Source organism: Macrobrachium rosenbergii, chromosome 4 (genome assembly GCF_040412425.1).
Source record: "Macrobrachium rosenbergii isolate ZJJX-2024 chromosome 4, ASM4041242v1, whole genome shotgun sequence".
NCBI classification, from domain to species: domain Eukaryota; kingdom Metazoa; phylum Arthropoda; class Malacostraca; order Decapoda; family Palaemonidae; genus Macrobrachium; species Macrobrachium rosenbergii.
The window spans coordinates 84503210-84526860 of NC_089744.1; the positions used below are offsets into that span (position 1 = coordinate 84503210).

General features: G+C 47.0%; 1 protein-coding gene across 1 annotated transcript in view; it reads right to left on the reverse strand.

The window, feature by feature from the left end:
- LOC136836328 (cyclin-dependent kinase 9-like) overlaps positions 1-23651 on the reverse strand; it is a 286298-nt gene that overhangs the window by 247145 nt on the left and 15502 nt on the right. The gene's annotated exons all lie outside the window — the stretch shown is intronic.

Here is a 23651-nt window from a genome sequence, read left to right on the forward strand (position 1 = left end):
ATATCCCGTCAACAACAGCAACTACAGAAGACGGCCTATTCCCCTGGTGCACAGCTGCTGAGGATTTTCGTAGGCATCTAGACATCACCTTCACTGTGCATCAAGAAAAACCCTCTGTAACTCCTTAGACGAGAAACACTCACCAGAGCCCCTGGCTATCTCTTAATCATACGGTGTACATCCTGTCCTGTCCAGGAATGTTGGCCTCTGTGTCACAGGTCGGAATGGGAATGAGAAAGTTCCTGGTCCCAAGCCCCAAACCTGTCTGGCTCCCTTCTGGAAAAAATTCTGAGGAGTAGGGAACACCCTTGCCCCGCCTGCCAAAGATCGAAGTCCCAGCAGGTAAGCGAGGCCATGGGCGATCATCAACCTGCGATTAAGCTGTCTGCCCAGGTCGGGGAAAGGGGTCCGACTCACACGAATGTGGGATCAGTAAAACAATAGCACCGCTAGTGAGAGAGAGGTCAGGGATGGTACCGGTAGCTCATGTAGGGGTCCGGTACCAGTACACCAGGGGTCCGAGGAACCCCAGGTAGTGGTTGCTCCCAAGCGCTCGGCAACGGGAGCAGCAGTACCACTGGCAAGAGACCAGGGCTGGTACTGAAGGCCTGGGTAGGCGGCCTACCAGGGCCAGTACAAGTACACTGGGGGTCCAAAGAACCCCAAGTAGAGGTTACACCCATGCGCTTGGCAATGGGAGCAGCAGTACTGCTAGTGAAAGACCAGGGCTGGTACTGAAGGCCTGGGTAATGTATTGGTACACCAGGTAGCAGTTGCAAGTGTGCACTCAACAACAGGAGCAGAGGTACCATGGCATCTCTAGAGAGACCAGGCCTGGTACCGGTAGACCAGGCAGGCGGGCTACCAGGGTCTGTACCAATACACTGGGGTTCCGGAGAGCCCTGGGTAGCAGTTGCACAAGTGCACAAGGCAACAGGAGCACAAGGCAACTTCCTCTTAATCTGCTTGCCTGCTTTGGAAGAAGAAGGGGAGGAGGGGACAGCACTCAATGACAAAGACGAAAATGAAGACAACAATGACCACTTCCTCCTCCTCTTCTTTAATTTGCTAAGCATACCTTCAACAATAGTGTACAGGAGAGCATTACTAAACAGTGTACAGCAGAGTATTACTCAGAGATGATGTATATGGCAGTACCTGGGAACTCATTCCCAATAGGGCTTACCAAGGGAGTGTGAGCAGCCCTACAGCTAGCAGACACTGTGGCCAGTAAGTTGTACCGGGCACAGTTCGAGCAGTTACTGGCTAGCCCCTCAAGCCTAAGAGCAATCATTAAATTCAAAAGACACTCCACAACACCTGAAAAAAAGAAGTCAGATTAAACTGTTCATTACACTCATGTCAAGGTGTGACATACGATAATAAATGAGGATCATCCTCAAAAAAGAGAGAAACCAAATACAGTCTGTCCTTCTCTAAACAGCACCTAACCCAGCGATTTCCTCTTCAAGAGTGCTAAGGTGACTGAGCGGTTTATATGAACAGTTGATACCCCGTATTCGCGGGGGTTAGGGACCACAACCACCAGCAAACACTGAAAATCCGCGATACATTGGAAAACCCGCCCGCCCTAAAAACGCTTATATGTAACTGCCTATTTCAAGTCAATCAGCATCAAGGAAAGCCAGTACCCTGCTATGTGACTGGCTCCTTCCAACCCTTCCAACTAATAGCTGTCGTCAAGGAGAGAGAGAGAGAGAGAGAGAGAGAGAGAGAGAGAGAGAGAGAGAGAGAGAGAGAGAGAGAGAGATATTAACTAAGTACAATATACCTTAAAGTAAAATACTTTTAACTACTCATTTTAATAGTTCAAACAAAATCATACCTTAAACTATTACCCTAAAACACTTCAATATAATTTCAAATTCATCTTATAAAATTACCAACCAAATATGTGGCTCACAAGCTGCATTGTAATAAGACCCCTAGAGAGAGTAGAGAGAGAGAGAGAGAGAGAGAGAGAGAGAGAGAGAGAAAAGAGAAATGATGAGAAAAGATCTGAGAGAGAGACATTAAAAATATTTAATACATATGCACAACACTAAAAATTCACATGACACTAGTGATAGTATTACAAAAGGTAAATAAAGATTAATTCTCAAAACTAGGTTATAAGAATATGCAGTCTGTAAAATGATATTTTAATGATAAAATAAGGTTTGTTCATACTTACCTGGCAGATATATATATAGCTGTATTTCTCCGAAATCCGACAGAATTTCAAAACTCAAGATGGCACACGCAGTGTGGCCAGGTGGTTAGTACTCATTCCCGCCTCTGGGAGGCGGGAATCGGGAACCATTCCCATTTTCTATTCAGATTTTCTAGTGCCACTGTCTCAAGAGGGGGCGGGTGGGTGGGCACTAAAATTATATATATCTGCCAGGTAAGTATGAACAAACCTTTATTTTATCATTAAAATATCATTTTGTTCATGACACTTACCTGCCAGATATATATATAGCTGAATCCCACCATTGGGAGGTGGGAAGAGACAGAATAGGATTTAGGAAACAAATAAATGTAGGCGAATGACGCCTTGGTTCCTTACCTGTTAGCATAGCTGACTTCGAGTTTATCTGTCACCCAAGCCTGCTTCTGCTTTATCCAGAGTCTCCAGCAAGGTAGGGACCTATAAAGCTGGAGAGATCCAGATGACCTGTCCAAGGGGCGTGACCACAATAGGACTAGATCATGTTACCATACAGAGAGGGAAAAGGAGCAACGACCAACCACCTGACCAAGCCTATCTAAGGTAAAAGAACCTAACATAAACTAAAAATTGGGATGTCCACCTCAATGGCCACCCAACAACCAAAATAGACAACAACAAGATTAAAAATACTACCTAACCCCTAAAGGATAGGATGAGTATTGCCTTCTTCTCCCAACATAGTGTCTGCGGAAACGTATGGTCCCAGCGAAGAGCAGTCTTCAAATGTCGTCTTCACATCTGTCGCAAGTAATGCGAAGCGAACACTGAATTACTTCTCCAGAAGGTGGCACCAAGAATATCACTGAGAGACATATTCTTTTGAAAAAGCCACTGAAGTCGCAATAGCTCTAACTTCATGAGCCTTTACTTTCAGAAGTCTCATGTCACCTTCTAAGCAGGAGGAATGAGCCTCTCTGAATAACACTTCTTAAAAAGAATGCTAAGGCATTCTTGGACATGGGAAGATCAGGTCTCTTCACCGAACACCACAGATTGTCCGATGAGCCTCTAGTATTCTTGGTCTTGGCTAAGTAGAACTTAAGAGCCCTGACAGGACACAAGACTCTTTCTGACTTCTTGCCAGTGATTTCCGTCAAACCTTTGATTTCAAAAGATTTGGGCCAAGGGTTTGAAGGATTTTCATTCTTAGCTAAGAACAAAGGATTTAGGGAGCATACAGCATTAGGGACCCCTAAAGCCAATATGTTTGCTAATAGCCTGCACTTCACTAATCCTCTTAGCTGTCGCCAGAGCAGTTAGGAAGACAGCTTTCTTAGTCACGTTCTTGAGGGAAGCAGAAGACAGAGGTTCAAAATTACTAGACATAAGAAACTTCAGGACAACATCCAGATTCCAAGAAGGTGTCCTGAGTTGAGGAATTTTGACAGTCTCAAAGGATCTTAATAGATCGTGAAGATCCTTGTTGTCGCACAAGTTCAGGCCTCTGTGTCTAAAAACTGCCGATAACATACTTCTATAGCCCTTAATCGTCGAGACTGCCAGTTTATTCTTTTGCCTCAGATAAAAAAGGAAGTCAGCTATTTGTGGTACAGAGGTCGTGGTAGAGGAAACTCCTTTACTCCTGCACCATCTTCTAAAAACAGACCCACTTGTACTGGTAGACCGCATTGGAAGAAGGTCTCCTGGCATTGGCGATGGCCTTTGCCACAGATCTCGAAAAACCTCTTGCTCTGGCCAACTTTGAGATAGTCTGAACGCAGTCAGACTCAGAGCGGGAGGTTTTTGTGGAACCTCTTGAAATGCGGCTGTTTGAGAAGATCCACCCTCAATGGAAGCGTTCTTGGAAAATCCACTAGGAAGGACAGGGTCTCTGGAAACCAATCCGCTGCTGGCCAGAAGGGGGCTATTAAAGTCATCCTTGCTCCTTCTGACGTTGCAAACTTCCTGATCACTTCTCCCAGGATCTTGAAGGGAGGAAAGCGTAAAGGTCGAGTCCTTTCCAGTCCCAGAGGAGGGCGTCTATGCTAACGCTCCTGGGTCTAGGACAGGAGAGCAATAAAGGGAAGTCTTGTGGTCCTGGACGTGGCAAAGAGGTCCACTAGAGGACGTCCCCAAATTCTCCACAACTCTAAACATACCTCCTTGTGAAGAGTCCACTCTGTCGGTAGCAGCTGATTTTGCCGACTGAGAAGGTCTGCTCGAATATTCTCCACTCCCGCAATGAACCTCGTGAGAATAGTGACCCTTCTTGAGCATGAGTCCAGAGCAGGATCTCCTTGGCAAGGATAAACAGGGAACGAGGATGAGTACCCCCTGTTTTTGAGGTACGCCAGAGCTGTGGTATTGTCCGAATTGACCTGGACAATTCTGCCTGCCACTTGGGCTTCAAAGAATTGAAGAGCCAGAAAGATAGCACCCAATTCCTTTGAGGTTTATGTGCCAGGACACCTGTTCCCCTCTCCAGGTGCCTGACACTTCCCCCCCTCCTAGTGTTGCTCCCCATCCTTCCCTGGACGCGTCCGGAAAACAACACTAGGTCGGGGCTCTGAAGGCGAAGAGAAACCCCTTCTGCAAGCTTCACAGGGGTCGAACCACCACTTCAGATGATCCTTGACAGAAGGAGATCTTCAAAATCTCTTCCAGATTCTCCTTGTCCCTCCAGTTCTCCGCCAAGAAAAAACTGGAGAGGTCTGAGATGGAGCCTTCCCAGGGAAACAAACTTCTCCAGCGAGGAAATGGTCCCCAGCAAACTCATCCATTCCCTCACCGAGCATGTTTCTTTCCCTAGAAAGGACGAAACTTTGCTTAAGCAAAGCCGCTGACGTTCCTGGGATGGAAAAGCTCGAAAAGCCACTGAATCCATCTGAATCCCCAGATAGACGATGGACTGAGTGGGGATCAGATGGGACTTTTCTTGGTTCACAAGAAGTCCCAGGGACTTCAAAATTCAGTGTGAAAGTCAGGTCCTCCAGACACTTCTCTTTGAGAAGAGGCTCGGATGAGCCAGTCGTCCAGGTAGAATGACACCCTGAACACCCGCCAGGTGAAGCCACCTCGCAACGTTTTTCATGATCACCGTGAAGATCATGGGAGCTGTGCACAAACCAAAGCAGAGAGCTCTGAACTGGAAGACTCGTCCCCCAGCACAAATCTCAGGTACTTCCTTGATTGAGGATGAATGGGAACATGGAAGTATGCATCTTGTAAGTCCAGAGAGACCATCCAGTCCCCTGGTCTTAAGGCCCCTGAGAACCGACTGAGGCGTTTCCATCTTGAATCTGTCCTTTGAAATAAAATTGTTCAAGACGCTTACATCTAGGACTGGTCTCCACTCTCCTGACTGTTTTGGGACTAAGAAAAGCCTGTTGTAGAACCCCTGGAGAATCCAACTTCAGAACTTGTTCCACGGCTCTTTTTCTAACAACTGCTCCAGGAGGTCCAAAAGAATCTGTTGCTTCTCTTGGTGGTAAGAGGGCGACAGATCCCTGGGCGACGTGCAAAGGGGGTGGGAAACATGAGAAAGGGGATCTTGTAACCTTTCTCTAAGACAGTTAGAGACCATGAGTCCGCCCCTCTTGTTCTCCAGGCTTCCGCAAAACAGAAAAAGCCTGGCTCCTACAGGTGTCTGGAGGTGAAAGAAGTCACTTTTTTCCCCTAGGTTTAGAGGGGGCTCTCCCTCTGGTAAAACCTCTTCCTCGGGAGACGATCTAGAGGAAGAAGTTCCTCCACGAAAGGGCTTCTTCTTCCTGGATGACAAAACTGAAGCAGACGAAGAAGAAGAAGGAGCTGGAGGACGTCTGAGAAGAATGAGCCAACAGGTCTTGAGTGGCCTTCTCCTTAAGACTGGCGCAGAAATGTCCTTGAATCAAGGACTGGGGAAACAGATGGTTGGACAAGGGGCAAACAATAATTCTGCCCTTTGCGAAGGAGAGACAGACTTTAGCAGTGAAGTCACAAAACAAGGCCCTCTTCTTTAAGAGGCCCGTACCAAAAGTGAGACGCCAGCTCTTCAGATCCATCCCTGACTGCCTTGTCCATACAGTTAAGGACACTGGAGAGCTCCCCAGAGTAATAGAGTCCGAGGCTTGAAGCTTAAGATCCAAGGCTCCCAAGCACCAGTCCAAAAATTAAACACCTCCATGGTGCGGAAGAGACCTTTGAGATGGTGGTCATCTCTGACAAGGTCCAAGAAACCTTAGCAGTAGGCAGATGAGACCTCCTGGGAGGCGTCGACAAGACTGGTAAAATCCCCTTGAGAAGAGGAAGGAACTCTAGGGCTGAGATCTTCTCCTGTCTCATACCACATACCAGCCTTGCCTGAAAGCTTAGACGGGAGGCACAGCGAAAGAGGTCTTGCCATGGGACTTCCTTCCTCCATCCACATGTTGACTTTCTTGAAAGCCCTCTTGGTCGCCAAAGAAGAAGTCATCTTCAAAAAACCAGGAGCTCTCCTAGCTTTGGAAGAAGCTAACTGAGAAGGAGGAGAAAGAGGAGCCGAAGGTTTAAACTTGTCCCCGAACAAGTCCTTAAGCAAGCTGGTCAAAACTTGGTAGTCGGAAGAAGAGGAAGCAGACGGGGCTCGACTTCAGCAGGATCCGAGTCCGACTCCAGAAACCTCTCCCGCCACAGCCGGAGAAGCAAACGAGTCACCCAACACTTTAGGGGAACGAAGGCCTTGAGGTCCAATCGAAGAAGGGATCTTTTTTCTCAGAAGAAACAGAATGCTCCGGAACGCCCCTGAAGAGCAACTCAAGGAACGCCCAGCGGAGCGTCTTGGAGAGCGTCCTGAAGAGCGTCGTCACAGGCGTCCACCACGCCCAAAACCGGAAGAGCGTCCGCCGAGCGCCCTGAACAGAAGCGTCCTGAAGAGCGGCGGCGGCGCCACGGGAAGAAGCTTCGCAGGCGTCCTGTTGACGAACGTCCACGACGAGGAGCAAGAGAGCTAACAGGGCGACAAGGCGACGAAACAGGAGAAGGAGACGACGAAAAGCGGAGCAGGAGAAGGAGACTTCCTTGATCTCTTGACAGGCAAAGTCAAGTCCTTGCGCGCGACGAGGAGCAGAGTCCTTCTCGGCAATAAGAGAAGACAACTGTCGCTGCATCTCCAACAAAATCTTCTTAGCAGGAGAAGAATCCTGTCTGGGAGGAGAGACAATCCTATGGGAAGACGATGGGCGAGGGGACGCCTTCTTCTTCCTCACAGGAGCAAGAAAGGTTCTCTCCTTAGAGCGGCTGGGGCGCTCCAAAACATCCTCATCAGACGAAATCCTGACTTCTTCTGCGGAAAAGGCATCAAAATAGCTAGCCGACGAAGAAGACTGACGAGCAGCGTCCTCTTGAACACAGCTCCTCTTGAGAGGACGAGAGTCCTTACGAGAATTCCACCCCTTGCGCGGGGAGGACGCCTCGGAGGACGAAAAGCAGTCCTTGAGAATGCGCGCCGAAGCACGATCTCTGGCAGCCTGGGAAGCGACAACAGGAACTGCCGAAGGGACGCCAGATCGGTGGGAAGCCCAGTGAACCTTCTTGCGGCTTTCGACATGCCTTCTCCTGAGTCCTGGGAGTCTGACAGCGGTCCAGGCCTAGAAGCATTATGGGGCTGATCTGACGCCCCCTCCACAACACTGGGGGAGCACTACACTTCACAGCACTTTGGAGAGAAGTCACTTTGTTCTCGAGACTCCACACGGATGGAACTCATGATCTGCGCCAGGGCCAAACCCTCCACAGACACAATATCAGGGCCCAAGGCAAAAACCACAGGGACAGGTGCAACATCAACTACGTTGGGAATATCAGGAGAGGAAATAACCTGACTCTTGCACACACTCCTGGAGGAAGACCTCCTAACCCTGTCACGCTCCAACTTGCGAACATACGAATCATAAGACTTCCAGCTCGATCCGATAAAGGTTCACACTCCTTACATCGATCATCTATAAGACAAACATGCCCCCTACACCTCAAACAAACAGAGTGAGGGTCTACCAAGCTTTCTGGTAGCCTCACCTTACAATCACTCATACAACATACACGGAAACTAGCAGAACTAGAACCAGACATAGTTAAAAGAGAGGTCATAAGCAAAATCCACAACAATCCAGAAAAAGCGTGTGCCAATCCACAGTCCAAGAATCAAAACCAAAAGTCAAGAGAATACTTAAGTGGGAATAAGCAAGTTAACGAAATCCAGAGGCGGAGGTACTGTAACAGATGTTAACAGTACCAGCGACAGAGAAAATCTGAATAGAAAATGGGAATGGTTCCCGATTCCGCCTCCCAGCGGCGGGAATGAGTACTAACCACCTGGCCACACTGCTTTGTGCCGCGAGTTTTGAAATTCTGTCGGATTTCGGAGAAATACAGCTATATATATATCTGGCAGGTAAGTGTCATGAACAAAGTTAAAACTAAAATCAATCATAATAAAATTGGAGAGTAAACTCCCTCACAAAGTATCAGAGCTACAAGCTAATCAGCAACTAGCAGAACCGACATCCTGTTGTGTGATTGGCTCTTCTAATCTTTCTGGCCAATAGTGTCTCTGCTAGAAGCCTACAAGCCAATCAGCACTGAGGTAACATACCCTGCTGCTGTGCGACTGCTACTTCTAACCCTTCCAACCAAACCAATAGCTCCCTTCTACCTATCTATCCATCTCTCACATTCTACGAGTATCCTTTGGCTTGAGAGAGAGAGAGAGAGAGAGAGAGAGAGAGAGAGAGAGAGAGAGAGAGAGAGAGAGAGAGAGAGAGAGAGAGAGAGAGAGAGAGCAAGTTGTTTACATCGATTTAACAATAAAAGATGTTGGGACAATAGTTTCTTTTACACATATGACAATGATAATAGATCAGTGTAATAATTCAATATATATATATATATATATATATATATATATATATATATATATATATATATATATATATATACAGTAATAACCGATCTTGCAATTTCAACCTTTTGCGAATTCACACACACATGAACTTTTCACTGGAACCTAACTAATGGGCATATGCGATTTTTTTCACAGACACACGAAATTCTCAGAAAACCCTGCAGAAGTGGGTGTTTAATTTTTGAAGTAATTTACAAGTTTTCATGCTTTTATGTGTAAAATCTGTATGAAAATTATATTTTTATGATAAAATAAAGTTTGTTCATACTTACCTGGCAGATATATATATAGCTGTATTCTCCGAAAGGGACCGACAGAAATTCAAAAACTTACGGCACACGCAGTTGGGCCAGGTGGTTAGTACCCATTCCCGCCGCTGGGAGGCGGGTATCAGGAACCATTCCCATCTTCTATTCAGATTTTCTAGAATCTAGAACTACTGTCTCCTGAGGGGAGGAGGGTGGGTACTATGATTATATATATCTGCCAGGTAAGTATGAACAAACTTTATTTTATCATAAAAATATCATTTTGTTCATGACACTTACCTGACAGATATATATATAGCTGAATCCACCATTGGAAGTGGGAAGAGACAGAATAGGATTTAGGAAACAAACATATGTAGGCAATTGACGCCTTGGTTCCTTACCTGTTAGCATTGCTGACTTCGTGATTACTGTCACCCAAGTCTGCTTCTGCTTTACTAGAGACTCCAGCGGTAGAACCTATAAAGCTGGTGAAATCTAGATGATCTGTCAACGGGGCGAGACCACAATGTGACTAGACCATATGACCTTACTGTGAGGGCAAGCGACAAACGAAACAACCACCTGACCAAGCCTAGTTACGTTAAAAAGAAACATAAACTAAGGACTGGGACGACCACCACTGGTGGAGACCCAACAACCATAAAAACAACACATCTAATATATTTAAAAAAACACACAAACAAAATTAAAGGAGAGGATGAGAGTCGATTTCTGCCCCCAAGATCGTATTTGCGGAAACGTAAGGCCCCAGCGCACAGCAATTCTCATAGGACGTCTTTACTTCTGTGAGATAATGAGAAGCGAAGACAGAATTGCTTACGCCAAAAAATGGCACCCAGAATGTCATTGAGAGACTGGTTTTTCTGGAAAGCCACTGAGGTAGCAATGGCTCTCACTTCGTGAGCCTTGACCTTCAAAGATCTCAAATCCTCGTCTAGCACACTGAATGGGCGCCTATGATGGTGCTTCTTCAAAAAGAACACCAGGGCATTCTTCGAGAGAGGTATATCAGGCCTCTTAACCGAGCACCAAAAGATTGTTAGAAGGACCTCTACAATCCTGGGTCCCCTGTAAGTAAAATTTCAGAGCCCTGACAGGGCACAGGGTTCTCTCCGGTTCTTGTCCAGTGATGTCCGTCAAGCCCTTAATTTCAAGGACCTGGGCCAAGGGGAAGACGGGTTTTCATTCTTGGCAAGAAACATAGGGCTCAGAGAACAGACTGCATCAGGGCCTCTAAAACCTATAATCTTGCTGATCGCTTGAAGTTCACTAACTCTCTTCAGCCGCCAGAGCAGTTAGGAAAATAGCTTTCTTGGTTACATCTCTGAAGGAAGCAAATGCAAAGGTTCAAATCTCTGGACATCAGGAATTTAAGAACCACTTCTAAATTCCACGAAGGTAACTTAGGGAGGCTACCTTAGAGACGTCTCAAAAGACCTTAGAAGATCATGAAGGTCTTTGTTGTCCGATAAGTCAAGGCCTCTATGCCTAAAGACCGTTGACAGCATACTTCTATAGCCTTTGATGGTAGGGACTGCCAGCTTTAAATCATTCCTCAAATAAAAAGGAAGTCTGCTATCTGGGACACAGAGGTTGTGGTAGAGGAAATTCCCTTAAGTTTGCACCACTTCTCCTAAAAATGACCCACTTTGACTGGTACACTGCGCTGGAGGAGGCTCTCCTGGCGTTGGCGATCGCCTTAGCCACTGGTTTAGAAAACCCTCTCGCTCTGAGCAACTTCTCGATAGTCTGAATGCAGTCAGACTCAGAGCGGGAAGGTTTTTGTGGTACCTCTCGAAGTGGGGTTGTTTGAGAAGATCTGTTCTCATGGAAGCGTTCTTGGAAAATCCACCAAGAGAGTCATGACCTCTGTGAACCACTCCGCTGAAGGCCAAAAGGGGCGATTAATGTCATTCTCGCCCCTTCTGAAGCTACAAACTTCCTGATGACTTCCCCCAGAATCTTGAATGGGGGAAAGGCATACAGGTCTAGACCCTTCCAGTCCCATAGAAAGGCATCTACTGCTAGGGCCCCCGGGTCGAGCACGGGAGAGCAGTAAAAAGGCAGCCTTGTGGTCCTTGAAGTTGCAAAGATGTCCACCAGGGGACGTCCCCACAGCTTCCAAAGCTCCTGACACACTTTCACGTTCAGAGTCCACTCTGTTGGAAGAAGCTGATGCTGCCGACTGAGAGAAGGTCCGAGCGTTTCTCGACCCCAAACTACGAAACGCTGCGTGAGAATTGTCACCTGACGAGAATGTGCCCACAGCAGGATCTCTTTGGCAATCAAGAACAGGGACCGAGAATGAGTACCTCCCTGTTTCTTGAGGTACGCCAGGGCCGTGGTGTTGTCTGAGTTGACTTGAATCACACGGCCTGCAACTTGATCTTCAAAGAACTGAAGAGCCAAGAAAATCGCTTTCCAGTTCTTTTTAGGTTGATGTGCCAGGACACCTGTTCCCCTTTCCAGGTGCCTGACACTTCCTCCCCACAGTGTTGCTCCCCATCCCGACATGGACGCTGTGGAAAACAACACTAGGTCGGGGTTCTGAAGAGAGAGAGACCCCTTCTGCCAACTTTACGGATCGAGCCACCACCGAAGATGGTCCTTGACAGAGAGAGAGATCCTGAGAGACTCCTCTAGATCCTCCTTGTTCTTCCAGTTGTCCGCAAGAAAAAAACTGGAGGGTCTGAGATGCAACCTCCCAGGGAAACAAACTTCTCTAGTGATGAAATGGTCCCCAGCAGACTCATCCATTCCCTCACCGAGCATGTTTCTTTCCCAGGAAGGCCGAAACTTTTACTAAGCAGTGCTGCTGACGTTCCTGGGATGGAAAGGCTCGAAAAACCACTGAATCCATCTGAATCCCCAGATAAAGAATGGACTGAGAGGGGATCACATGTGATTTCTCTAAATTCACAAGAAGTCCCAGGGACTTCAAAGCTCCAAAGTTGAATGTAAGTCCTCCAGACACCTTTCTTCCGATGAGGCTCGAATGAGCCAGTTGTCCAGATAGAGCGAGATCCTTATGCCCGCAAGATGAAGCCACCGGGCAACGTTCCACATCAGGACTGTGAACACCATAGGAGCTGTACTCAGTCCGAAACAGAGAGCTCTGAACTGGTACACTCTTCCCCCAGGACAAATCTCAAATACTTTCTCGACCGAGGATGAATGGGGACATCAAAATAAGCGTCCTGGAGGTCCAGAGAGACCATCCAATCGCCTGGTCGCAGCGCATTGATAACAGACTGAGGCGTCTCCATTTTGAACTTTTCCTTGAAGACAAAATTGTTCAGTCTGCTGACGTCCAGGACTGGTCTCCACCCCCCTGACTGTTTTGGAACCAGGAAGAGACGATTGTAGAAACCTGGAGATTCCAAATCCAGGACTCGCTCTATGGCTCTCTTCTCGATCATTTCTTCCAGCAGATCTAAAAGGATCTGTTGCTTCTCCAGACGGTAAGAGGGCGACAGATCTCTGGGAGTTGAGGACGGGGGGGGTTTTCGAGGAACGGGATCCTGTAACCTTTCTTGATTACATTGAGGGACCAGGAATCCGCCCCTCTTACTCTCCAGGCTTCCGAAAACAGGAGAAGTCTGGCTCCTACTGGTGTCTGGAGGTGTAGAAAGTCACTTCTTGCCCCTTTGGGTAGAAGGGGCTCCGCCTCTGGAGAGGCCTCTTCCTTGAGAAAAGGATCTAGAGGAGGAAGATTTCCCACGAAAGGGCTTCTGTCTCTTAGAGGGTAGTCCCTGCGATGACGTGGATGGGACACTAGGACGTCTGGAAGACTGTGCAAGGAGGTCCTGAGTAGCCTTCTCCTTAAGGCTGGACTCGAGATCCTTGACTAGCGGCTGGGGGAAGAGATGGCTAGACAGAGGGGCTTAAAAGTAATTCAGCCCTCTGAACAGGAGAAACTGACTTTGCTGCAAAATTGCAGTAAAAGCCCTCTTCTTCAGGAGGGTTGTACCAAAATGCAAAGCCAGTTCATCAGCGCCATCTCTGACGGCCTTGTCCATGCAAGACAGCACACTGGACAGCTCCCAGAGAGATAGAATCTGGACTCTGAGTCCTCAAATCCAAGGCCCCCAAGCACCAATCCAGAAAGTTAAAGACCTCCATAGTCTTGAAAAGGCCTTTCAGATGGTGGTCAGTCTCAGAAAGCGTCCATGACACTTTCGCTGAAGAAAGGAGAGACCTCCTCAAGCATCAACGAGACTCCACTCAAAATCACCTTGAGAGGAAGAAGGACCCTTGAGCCAATTTCCTCTCCCGTCTCATACCAAATTCCAGCTTTCCCACACAATCTAGATGGGGTAGAGCGAAGGAAGATTTCCCTTGAGACTTCCTATCTTCCATCCAAGAGTTGACTTTCTTGAGTGCTTTCCTAGTAGCAAGAGAAGTCTTCATTTGCAGGAAGTCAAGATTTCCTCACCTTCAAGAAGCTAACTGCGAAGGGGGAAAGAGGAGCAGAAGGCTGAAATTTATCTAGAAAAAGCTCCTTCAGCATATTAGCCAAAACCTGGTAGTCGGAGAAAGACGACAAAGGGGGCTGCTCCTGCTCTGCAGAGTCCGACTCCTGAGACAAACCTCCTCTTCGACGGAGCGACAGGAGAGTCTTCCGGGCTTGAGGAAGACAAAGACCTTTGGGTCCACCGGCCAAGAGACCTCTTCTCGTGGGAAGAAGCAGAAGAAAAGTCCGGAGCAACTCGCATCAGACCGGCGTCCTGCCGAAAGTCCCTGATGACGCCCTGACCCCCTGCCTCACAAGCTGCCGAAGCGTCCTGACGAGCGCCCTGCCTCACAAGCTGCCGAGCGTCCCTGACGAGAGTCCTGACGAGCGTCCTGACGAGCTTCTTGACGAGAGTCCTGCAGAGAGTCAGACGGAAGGGAAGAGAAGCGTCCTGCCGAACGCCCTGCCGAGCGTCAAAACGATGAGAAGCAAGAGGAGGTCAAGAAGAGCGTCTTGGCGCGCGAACTCTTACTAGAGGCAAGCCGAGCTGCAAGAGGGGCGCCCTGATCAGCCAGCGAAGTCAGGAACAGCAGTCTGAGGAGCGCAAGGGCAAGGAAAGCCGATGATCCGGAAAAGAACGAAGAGGACGACTACGAAACCCGCAGGAGAGAGAGACGAACGAAGAGCAGGAGAGGGAGACCTCTTAGATCTCTTAACTGGCAGCGCCAAATCCTTGCGGGCGCCAACGAGGCTCCTTCTCCTTAGCAGCGAGAAGGGAAGCTAACTGCCACTGCATATCCTGGAGAAGACGCTTCGAAGGAGAGGAATCCCTCTCAGGAGAAGGGCTGCTCTTATGAGAAGAAGAGGGGGAAGGAGACGTCCTCCTCCTTCTACCAAGGGCGACGACAGCTCTCTTCTTGGGGCAGCTGGGACGTTCAAAAACGTCCTCCTCAGAAGAAGTCCTGGTCCTCTTCTGCGGCGGCAAGTCGCACAACCAGTCGGGGAAGACTCAAAAGCACGAGAAAGAGGAGAAGAAGCGTCCTCCTCAAGGCTCTCCTCTTGAACGGACGAGACCAACCGAGAACGCGACCCCTTGCGTGGAGAGGGCGCCTCGGAGGACGAAAAGCAATCTTTAAGGACCCGTCTGCGTGAGCACGATCCTGGCAGCCTGAGAAACGTCAACAAGGCCTGCCAAGGGACGGCAGATCGGTGGGGGTCCCCAGAACCCTCTTGCGGCTTTCGACATGCCCATTCCCTAAGTCCTGGGAGTTCGGCAGAGGTCCAGGCCTAGAGGCAATATAGGGCTGACCTGACGCCCTCCACAACACTGGGGGATCACTGCACTTCACTGCATTTTCAATAGCCAACACCTTAGACTCCAAAGTACGAATGGAGCTCAAAATCTGCGCAAGAGCATTACCTTCCACAGACGCAATCACAGGGTTCGAAGGCGACTCTACAGGGAAAGATGAAGCATTAGTAGGATTAACAGGAGATACATTAATATGACATTTTTATAATAAAATAAGATTTTATATCATACTTACCTGTTGTTTACATATAGCTGTAATTCTCGATCTCGACAGAAAATTCAAAACTGGCGGTCCCGCTAATATATGGTCAGGTGATACGACTACCCCGCCCTCTACCGGGGTACCTGGATCCATTTCCATCAACAACTAATCATATTTTCTATGTCCCCTTGTCCCTGCGGGGAGGCGGGTGGGAATGTTTTATATGTAAACAACAGGTAAGTATGATATAAAATCTTATTTTATTATAAAAATGTCATTTTTATACATGAACTTACCTGTTGTTTACATATAGCTGATTGCCACATTGAGGCGGTGGGCATGGACAGCTGTAAGTGTTAAATGGAAAAACCTGAGATCATCAGGCTAAGAAAAAACGTCTTAACTTTGGATCCTTACCTGCTAAGGAAGCTGTTTTCTCGGTTACTGCCTCTGTAACCTGCTATCCTTAGTGCAACTGCGGGGCCTAGTAGCTCAGACGCAGGTTGCTATATGGAGAAAGGTCTGTTGGCCCAGCCGTCTTCGACACAATCAACCAAAGCATATAATGCCCTGCTCAGGCGCAGTACTCAAAGCATCCACCATCATATCACCCAACCATAAAAAACTCACACCAACCTATTAAAATTAGACCTACTAGGCCATCTAACTTCTTAGGCTCTAGTAGTCGACCAAAAAGAAAACTTCTGCACCCAAGGAAACTAAGGAGAGGATCTAGAGCCTCTGGTTTCCTTGCCCATCACCGTGTCAGACGCAAATAAAGGGGCCCAACGTACTGCAGTCTTCATATGTGGTTTGGATCTGTCTCAGATAATGCGAGGCAAAAACAGACGAACATCTCCAATAAGTTGAACTTAGAATGTCCTTTAAAGCCATGTTCTTCTTGAAGGCTAAAGGAAGTTGCAATAGCCCTAATTTCATGAGGCCTCACTTTAACTAAGGGAAATCCACATCCCTTAATTCCTTGTGTGCCTCCTGAATCAGTTCTTTCAAAAGGAAAGCAATCCCATTTTTAGATAGAGGGTTCTTGGGGTTCTTAGTTGAGCACCATAAAAATCATGAGTTCCTCTTACACTTCTGGTCCTGTCCAGATAGAATTTCAATGCTCTGACCGGACAGAGAAGTCTCTCCGTTTCTCTTCCACCCAAGGAGGATAGGCTAGCAATGGGAAATTCCTTGGCCATGGATTACTAGGGTTTTCGTTCTTAGCTAGAAAACCCAAGGTGAAGGAAACTACAGCCTTATCCGCACAAAAAACCAACTCTTTTGTCCAGAGCATGAATCTCACTTACTCTCTTTGCCGAGGCCAGTGCCAAGAGAAAGAGAGTTTTCTTAGTTAGATTCCTAACGGAGCAGGAACTCAAAGGCTCAAAAGATTTGGAGGTAAGCCACTTTAGCACCACATCCAAATTCCAATGCAGTACACGAAGAGATTTGCCTTTAGTGGTAGCAAAGGATTTAAGGAGTTCTGCAATATCTTTGTCCAAGGAAAGGTCTATACCTCTATTCCTGAAAACTGCCGCCAGCATACTCCTATACCCCTTAATCGTGCTGACAGCCAATTTCTTCTCCTTGTGCAGAAACAAAAGAAAATCCGCCACCTGGCTTAGAGTCGTAGAAGTGGAAGACACTCCAGACTCGGAGCACCACTCCCTGAAGCGCTTCCACTTCGCTTGATAGACCTTTGTAGACGAGGGCCTGGTTGATCTAGCCATTGCCTGCGCCACTCTTCTAGAGAAGCCTCTCCTCCTGTAGAGTCGCTCGAGAGTCTGAACCCTGTCAGATTTAGATCTGACGGGTTCCTGTGGAACTTTTTGCTGTGCAACTGGCACAGAAGGTCTGGTCTGAATGGCAACCTCCTTGGCCAATCCACTACTTTCTCCAGTAGCTCTGGAAACCATGATCTTCCTGGCCACCATGGAGCTATAAGGATCATTGACACACCTTTGTGTGCTCGAAACTTTTTCAGGACTTCTCCCAGCATCCTGAAGGGAGGGAATGCATAAAGGAAGAGACCCGACCAGTCCAGGAGCATGGCATCCACCGCTAATGCTTCTGGGTCTGGAACAGGAGAGCAAAAGAGAGGTAGTCTGCGATTTTCCTCGTTGCAACAGGTCTAGCATGGGAGTTCCCAAACCTTCCACAGGCCTTGGCAGACTTTCTGGTGGAGGGTCCATTCCGTCGGAATGACCTGAAGTGACCTGCTGCGGATATCCGCTCTTACGTTGAGAGCTCCCGGGATGAAGCGAGTTACTAGCTCTATGTTCTTGGTTGCCGCCACAAAAGGAGGTCTTTGCGATCTCGAACAGAGAGAAGGAGTGAGTGCCTCCTTGTTTCTTCACGCACGCCAGAGCTGTGGAGTTGTCCGAGTGCACTACTATCTTTTGTTTTCCACCAGAAGCACGAAATGTTCCAAGGCTAGATGTACTGCCTTCAACTCTTTCGCATTTATGTGCCAGTCCCGTTGGGATGAAGACCAATTGCCTGACACTTGAAGATCCCCAATGTTGCTCCCCAACCCTCGTCTGAAGCGTCCGGAGAACAACATCAGGTCTGGGTCCCTCTGTCTCAGTGACAAACCCCGATCTAGTTTGCTCCTGTCGTTCCACCATGACAGGTCTTGCTTTACTTGAGTGGATAGAGGAAAAACAAACGAATCCGTGTCTTTCTTCCTGTTCCAGATCTGCTGTAGGAAGAACTGAAGAGGTCTCATGTGTAGCCTCCCAGACTGACGAACATCTCTAGCGATGAGAGGGTGCCTAAAAGGCTCATCCATTCCTTGGCAGAACAAGTCTTGGCTGCCATCAGGTATCTCACTTTCAGCAGGCATTTCTCGATCCTTTGAGACGCCGGAAAACCTGAAAAAGAACTGAGTTCATCCGAACTCCCAAATAAGTCAAGTCTTGAGATGGAGAGAGTTGTGACTTCGAAGATTCACTATGAGTCCCAATTGTCGGTAAGAGAAAGGGTCCTTTGTAGGTCCTTCATGCATTGGCCTTTTGACGGAGACCGGATCAGCCAGTCGTCGAGGTAAAGGGAAATGTGAATTCCCTCTAAGTGAAGCCATTTCACAATTGGAGCCATCGTCCTTGTGAAAACTTGTGGGGCTGTTGATAGGCCGAAGCCAAGAGCCCTGAATTGAAAAGCCCTGCCTCTGAACACAAACCGTAGGGAATTTCCTTGATCTCGGATGGATAGGTACATGAAAGTATGCGTCCTGGAGATCGAGGGACACCATCCAGTCTCCTTCCTTCAGGGAATTTATAACCGACTGTGTGGTTTCCATCTTGAAAGGTGTTTGAAGCACAAATTTGTTCAGGGCGCTTTGATGTCGAGGACTGGTCTCCATCCTCCTGACGATTTTGGAACCAGAAACAGACGGTTGTAGAACCCCGGAGATGAAGGTTCGAGGACTGCTTCTATGGCTCCCTTTTGAAGGAGGGAAGTAACTTCCTCCTCCAACACCACAAGTTTCTCTGAGTCCCTGGATGATACGTTGAAGTCTACTGGCGAAGACTTTAAAGGAGGACTCTCTGGGAAGGGAATGGTGTAGCCTTCTCTCAGAACGTTGATCACCCAGGGTTCTGCCCTTGGCCTCCCAAACTTGCCAGAACGACTTTAGTCTGGCTCCGACCGTCGCATGAAGGACCTTGAACTCATCGGTTGGTACCCCTAGCTTTCTGGGGATGAGAAGAGAATTTTCCTCTTCCCTAGCACGGAAAAGGGCCGAGAAGGAGTACCCGAGAAGGCCTAGAGGATACAGGGAAAGAAGGCTTGGGTACTACTGGAGAAGTCGAAAACCTGGGTCTTTTCAAGAATGAGCCAGTAGGTCTTGAGTAGACTTCCGTGAGAGAGCCTCCGAAATTTCCCTAACTAACGTGGCGGGAAAAAGGGATTCCTTAAACAAAGGAGCAAAAAGAAGAGCAGATTTCTGGTTCCTGGAGACTCTCTCACGACAAACGAAATCCAATGTGCTCTCTTCTTCAAAATGCCGGTAGCAGTCACTGAGGCAATTTCTGACGTTCCGTCCGTGATGGCCTTGTCCAGGCAGGCCAAAATAGCATCAAGATCTGTAGCAGTCTTGGGGGAAGATCACAGACTTTCACTATCCTGCTCAAGGCTCCTATAGACCAGTCAATAAAAGAAAAGATCTCCAAGATCCTATAGGAACTCTTCACCAGATGGTCAATTTCAAGACGAAAGCCGACTTTGGACGAAGAAAAGCTGAGCGACGGGCAGAATCCACAAGGCTGGAGAAATCCCCTGAGAGGAGGCAGAGTCTCCCAAGGAAAAAGACTTCCCCAGTCTCATACCACGAACGAGACTTAAAAAGACAGTTGAGAGGGGGGAAAACAGAAAGATGTTTTACCCTGAGATCTTTTCTTGCTCAACCATCCTTCTTGCCTTGGAGAGCTCTTTTTCACTTGAACAGACAGGACCAGCTTCAGAAATCTAGAGGAAGGAGGTTTAAAATCCTTGGCAACCTGCGTAGTTGGAGACGAAGGGAAGCTGGAGCAAAGTCTTCTTGAAAATGTTCTTCAAAAAGTTGTAAGAGATGCTTAAAGTTGGACGTAGGAGCAGACGGAACATCATCTACTTCGAAACATCGGAAACTGGGGAGAGAATCTCTGAAGCAGTTGGAGCACCGCGGATAGAAACGTCTCGGGAGCCAAACTTGCGTTATCCTCTTGAGTATCGCGAACGTCACCGAGGCGCCAAGAGCCCGACCCGCGTCAAGCGTATCCAAACATGAGCTTGAGAGGAGTCAGGAGCCTTAGAAGATCCGAGAGCCAAAGAGGCGCCAAAAACCACGGTAGCGCTAGAAGCGCAAAACATTGTGCGCCTTGAAACGTGTTTTGAGAGGCGCCAAGCGCCAAAGTAGCGTCGTGAGTGCGGCCGGTGCGGGCGGAAGTGGCGCCAGGAGCGCGATCGAAGCGGAGCCAGGCGCGAGCGAAGCGGAGCCAGGCGTGCGAGCGAAGCGGAGCCAGGCGCGCGAGCGGGAGCAGAGACCGGAGCCTCAGTTGCAGAAGGAACCTGAAGTGCTGGAGCTTTAAAACCTTCGAAAAGTCTCAAAATCTTGTCCAATTTGTCCTCTTGCGAAAAGGGGCAGGAACCGAGGCATAAAAGCCGACTTGGGATCCAACGGGAAGGAAGCCGCTACTTGCATGCTAACAGGAGGATCCGGCGCCGCTTTTATCCGTAGAACGTACATCCGGACTGCCTGAAGAAGAAGAGATCTCTGGGCTATCCCAAAAGCTACAAGACGGAAGAGGAGAACATGCCGAAAGTTTCTTGATAGGAACTTGACTTGGAGAGGAAGCTCTGCGTCTCTTCAGCGGCCTACTAGACTCTCTGACTGCTTCCAACTCCTCCTCGACGAAACAGAAGCACAAGAAGACACTTCCGATCGCTTTTACTATAGCGAGCTGCAACAGCCTGGGACGCAACAGGACTGTTAGAGGGAGCAACTGCTCGTGAGCAGACCCCACTCGCCTCCCTTCGGCTTTCGGCATGTCTTCTCCCTGAGCCCTGGGAGCCGGACAGAGGCCTCGACCTAGGAGAGCGAGGGGGACGAACAGTCACCTCCTCCACAACACTATCACTGCAACACTTCGATGTCTCAGACATCGCACTCACATCCTGGCCAATCTTCTCTATCGCAGAGAAAAGAGCCGAAATCTTACCATCAAATTCTGCCCGAAGGTCTGACACGGTAGTGGGTTGGAAACAACAGGTTCCGGGGCAGGAATAGGAACAGGAGGGGTAACAGGAACAGAACAAGAGGCAATACTACTCCTACTCTGGGAGGAACTTCTGGCCAAGCCTTACGTGCCCTATCTTTACTTAATTTTGCCTGATATTTAGCCAACTTTTGCCAATCAAGCACAGACAAAGACAACATTCATCACATCTATCCAGATTCGTGCACAATTTCCCTCTACAGTTAGAGCAAGAAGAGTGAGGGTCTATGTTAGACCGAGACATTCGAGTTTTACAACCCCCGCAATATCTAATTTGAGATCCTGAATCAGACATAACTAGAAAAATCTCAACCAAAGCCAAAAACAAGCCAGAACCGTCAACAAAAGTGGGTACTTCACCAAAGAAGAAACGAAAAAGCACCGATGAATTTCCTGAAGAGGAGCAGACGACTAGTCGCCGCCCCGACAGAGAAAAATATGATTAGTTGTTGATGGAAATGGATCCAGGTACCCCGGTAGAGGGCGGGGTAGTCGTATCACCTGATCATATATTAGCGGGACCGCCAGTTTTGAATTTTCTGTCGAGATCGAGAATTACAGCTATATGTAAACAACAGGTAAGTTCATGTATAAAAACCCTGACTCCCACCAACTGACACACTCCTGGAGGAGGACCTCCTTACACGGTCACGCTCTAACTTGCGTACGTAAGAATCGTAAGCCTTCCAATCAGAAACAGGCAACGATTCACACTCCTTGCAGCGATCATCCAACAGACAGACATGCCCCCACATCCCATGCATACTGTGTGAGGGTCTTTGCCAAGCTTTCGGTAGCCTCACCTTACACTCCTTCACAACACACACCCTGAAACTAGCAGAACTAGAACCAGACATCTTGTTCAAGAAATAGCCAAAACCAAAATCAAATCAGTCCACAGAAGCGTATGCCTATCCACAAATCCAAAGTCAAAAACCAAAAGACAATCAGAATACTCAGTGGAAAAGTTTCCGAAATCCAACGGCGGAGGTATTGACAACAGGTGTTGACAATACCGGCGACAGAGAAAATCTGAATAGAAAATGGGAATGGTTCCTGATACCCGCCTCCCAGTGGCAGGAATGGGTACTAACCACCTGGCCCAACTGCGTGTGCCATAGGTTTTTGAATTTCTGTCGGTCCCTTTCGGAGAATACAGCTATATATATATCTGTCAGGTAAGTGTCATGAACAAAAATGCATTTCATTCTTTTATGTGTGAAATCTGTATGAAAAATGCATTTCATGCTTTTATGTGTAAAATCTGTATGAAAAATGCATTTCATGTTTTAATGTGCAAAATCTCTATGAAAAATGCATTTCATGCTTTCATGTGTAAAATCTTTATGAAAAATGCATTTCATGCTGTCATGTGTAAAATCTGTATCGAAAATGTATTATTTTTATTTTTGTACATGCATAAATATGATGCAAAGGTAATTTCAGCTCATTCACTTAGTGTACTTTTACAAGATGTGATACCCATTTGCAAAGTTACTGCTCTTTTCAAAGATGATACCCCTGCAGAAAATGCTTGTTTAATGTTTGAAGTAAATTTAAAAGTTTTCATGCTTTTAACTATAAAATCGATATGGAAAATTTATATTTATATTTCTGTACATAAATATCATACAAGTATTATGTCCATTTGCAAAGTCTTTGTCACAAGAACTTTACATGACCTTGAGATGAGGTTGTTTGATAAAATGAATTCGTTAATGTAATATCAGAGATGTAACTAAGAGTTGTATGAGTGTCATTCTTTGAAAATTACTCTATTCACTTCGGAGAAAAGTGCTGGTGCAATTTGTATGTGCATGTAATTACAGCACGTTCAGTTGGTGTACTTTTACAAGATGTGATACCCTTAGAAACTGCATTTTTCAAAGATGATACCCCTGTAGAAAGTGTGTTTAATTTTTAAGTTTTCGTGTTTTTAGGTGTAAAATCAGAATGGAAAATTTGTATTTATACATTTGCGCATAAATACGATACAAAAGCAGTACAGTTACTTTATTACAGTATCTCTCTCTCTTTCATTCGTAGTTAGCGCTCAAACATACTTTTACAACTTATTATTTCTCTGTACATCATTACCTGTACAGTATATAATTTTAAATTGATTGAATTTTACCTGTACTGTACTACGTTCTATGAACATTATGTACATGTTTTTGATTTTTTATGGAATTGTACTTTTGTTGACTGACATGACGTTTTGCCTAGTGACGCAAAGAAAACGGCTTTTACTCTAAGTGACAAAGAAAACGGCATCCCATGAATTAGGGATAACATTAGTATATATTTTTACTATAAATGCACCATTATGAAACTATGCAATACTCAATTTTTATGTCAACCATTTACTGTATTCCTTTTTAAGGGTAATAAGCTAAATTTTAAATAAAATTACACTAACTTTAGTTCATTTAAAAGTTAGCTTAATACTTTGGGACATGATTAGGGTCATATTTAGTGCTTAAACTTTGAAATAAACATTTATTAGCATTTTTAAAGACCATGGCAAAAGATTACGCTCTCTATTCACCTTGCACGAGGGG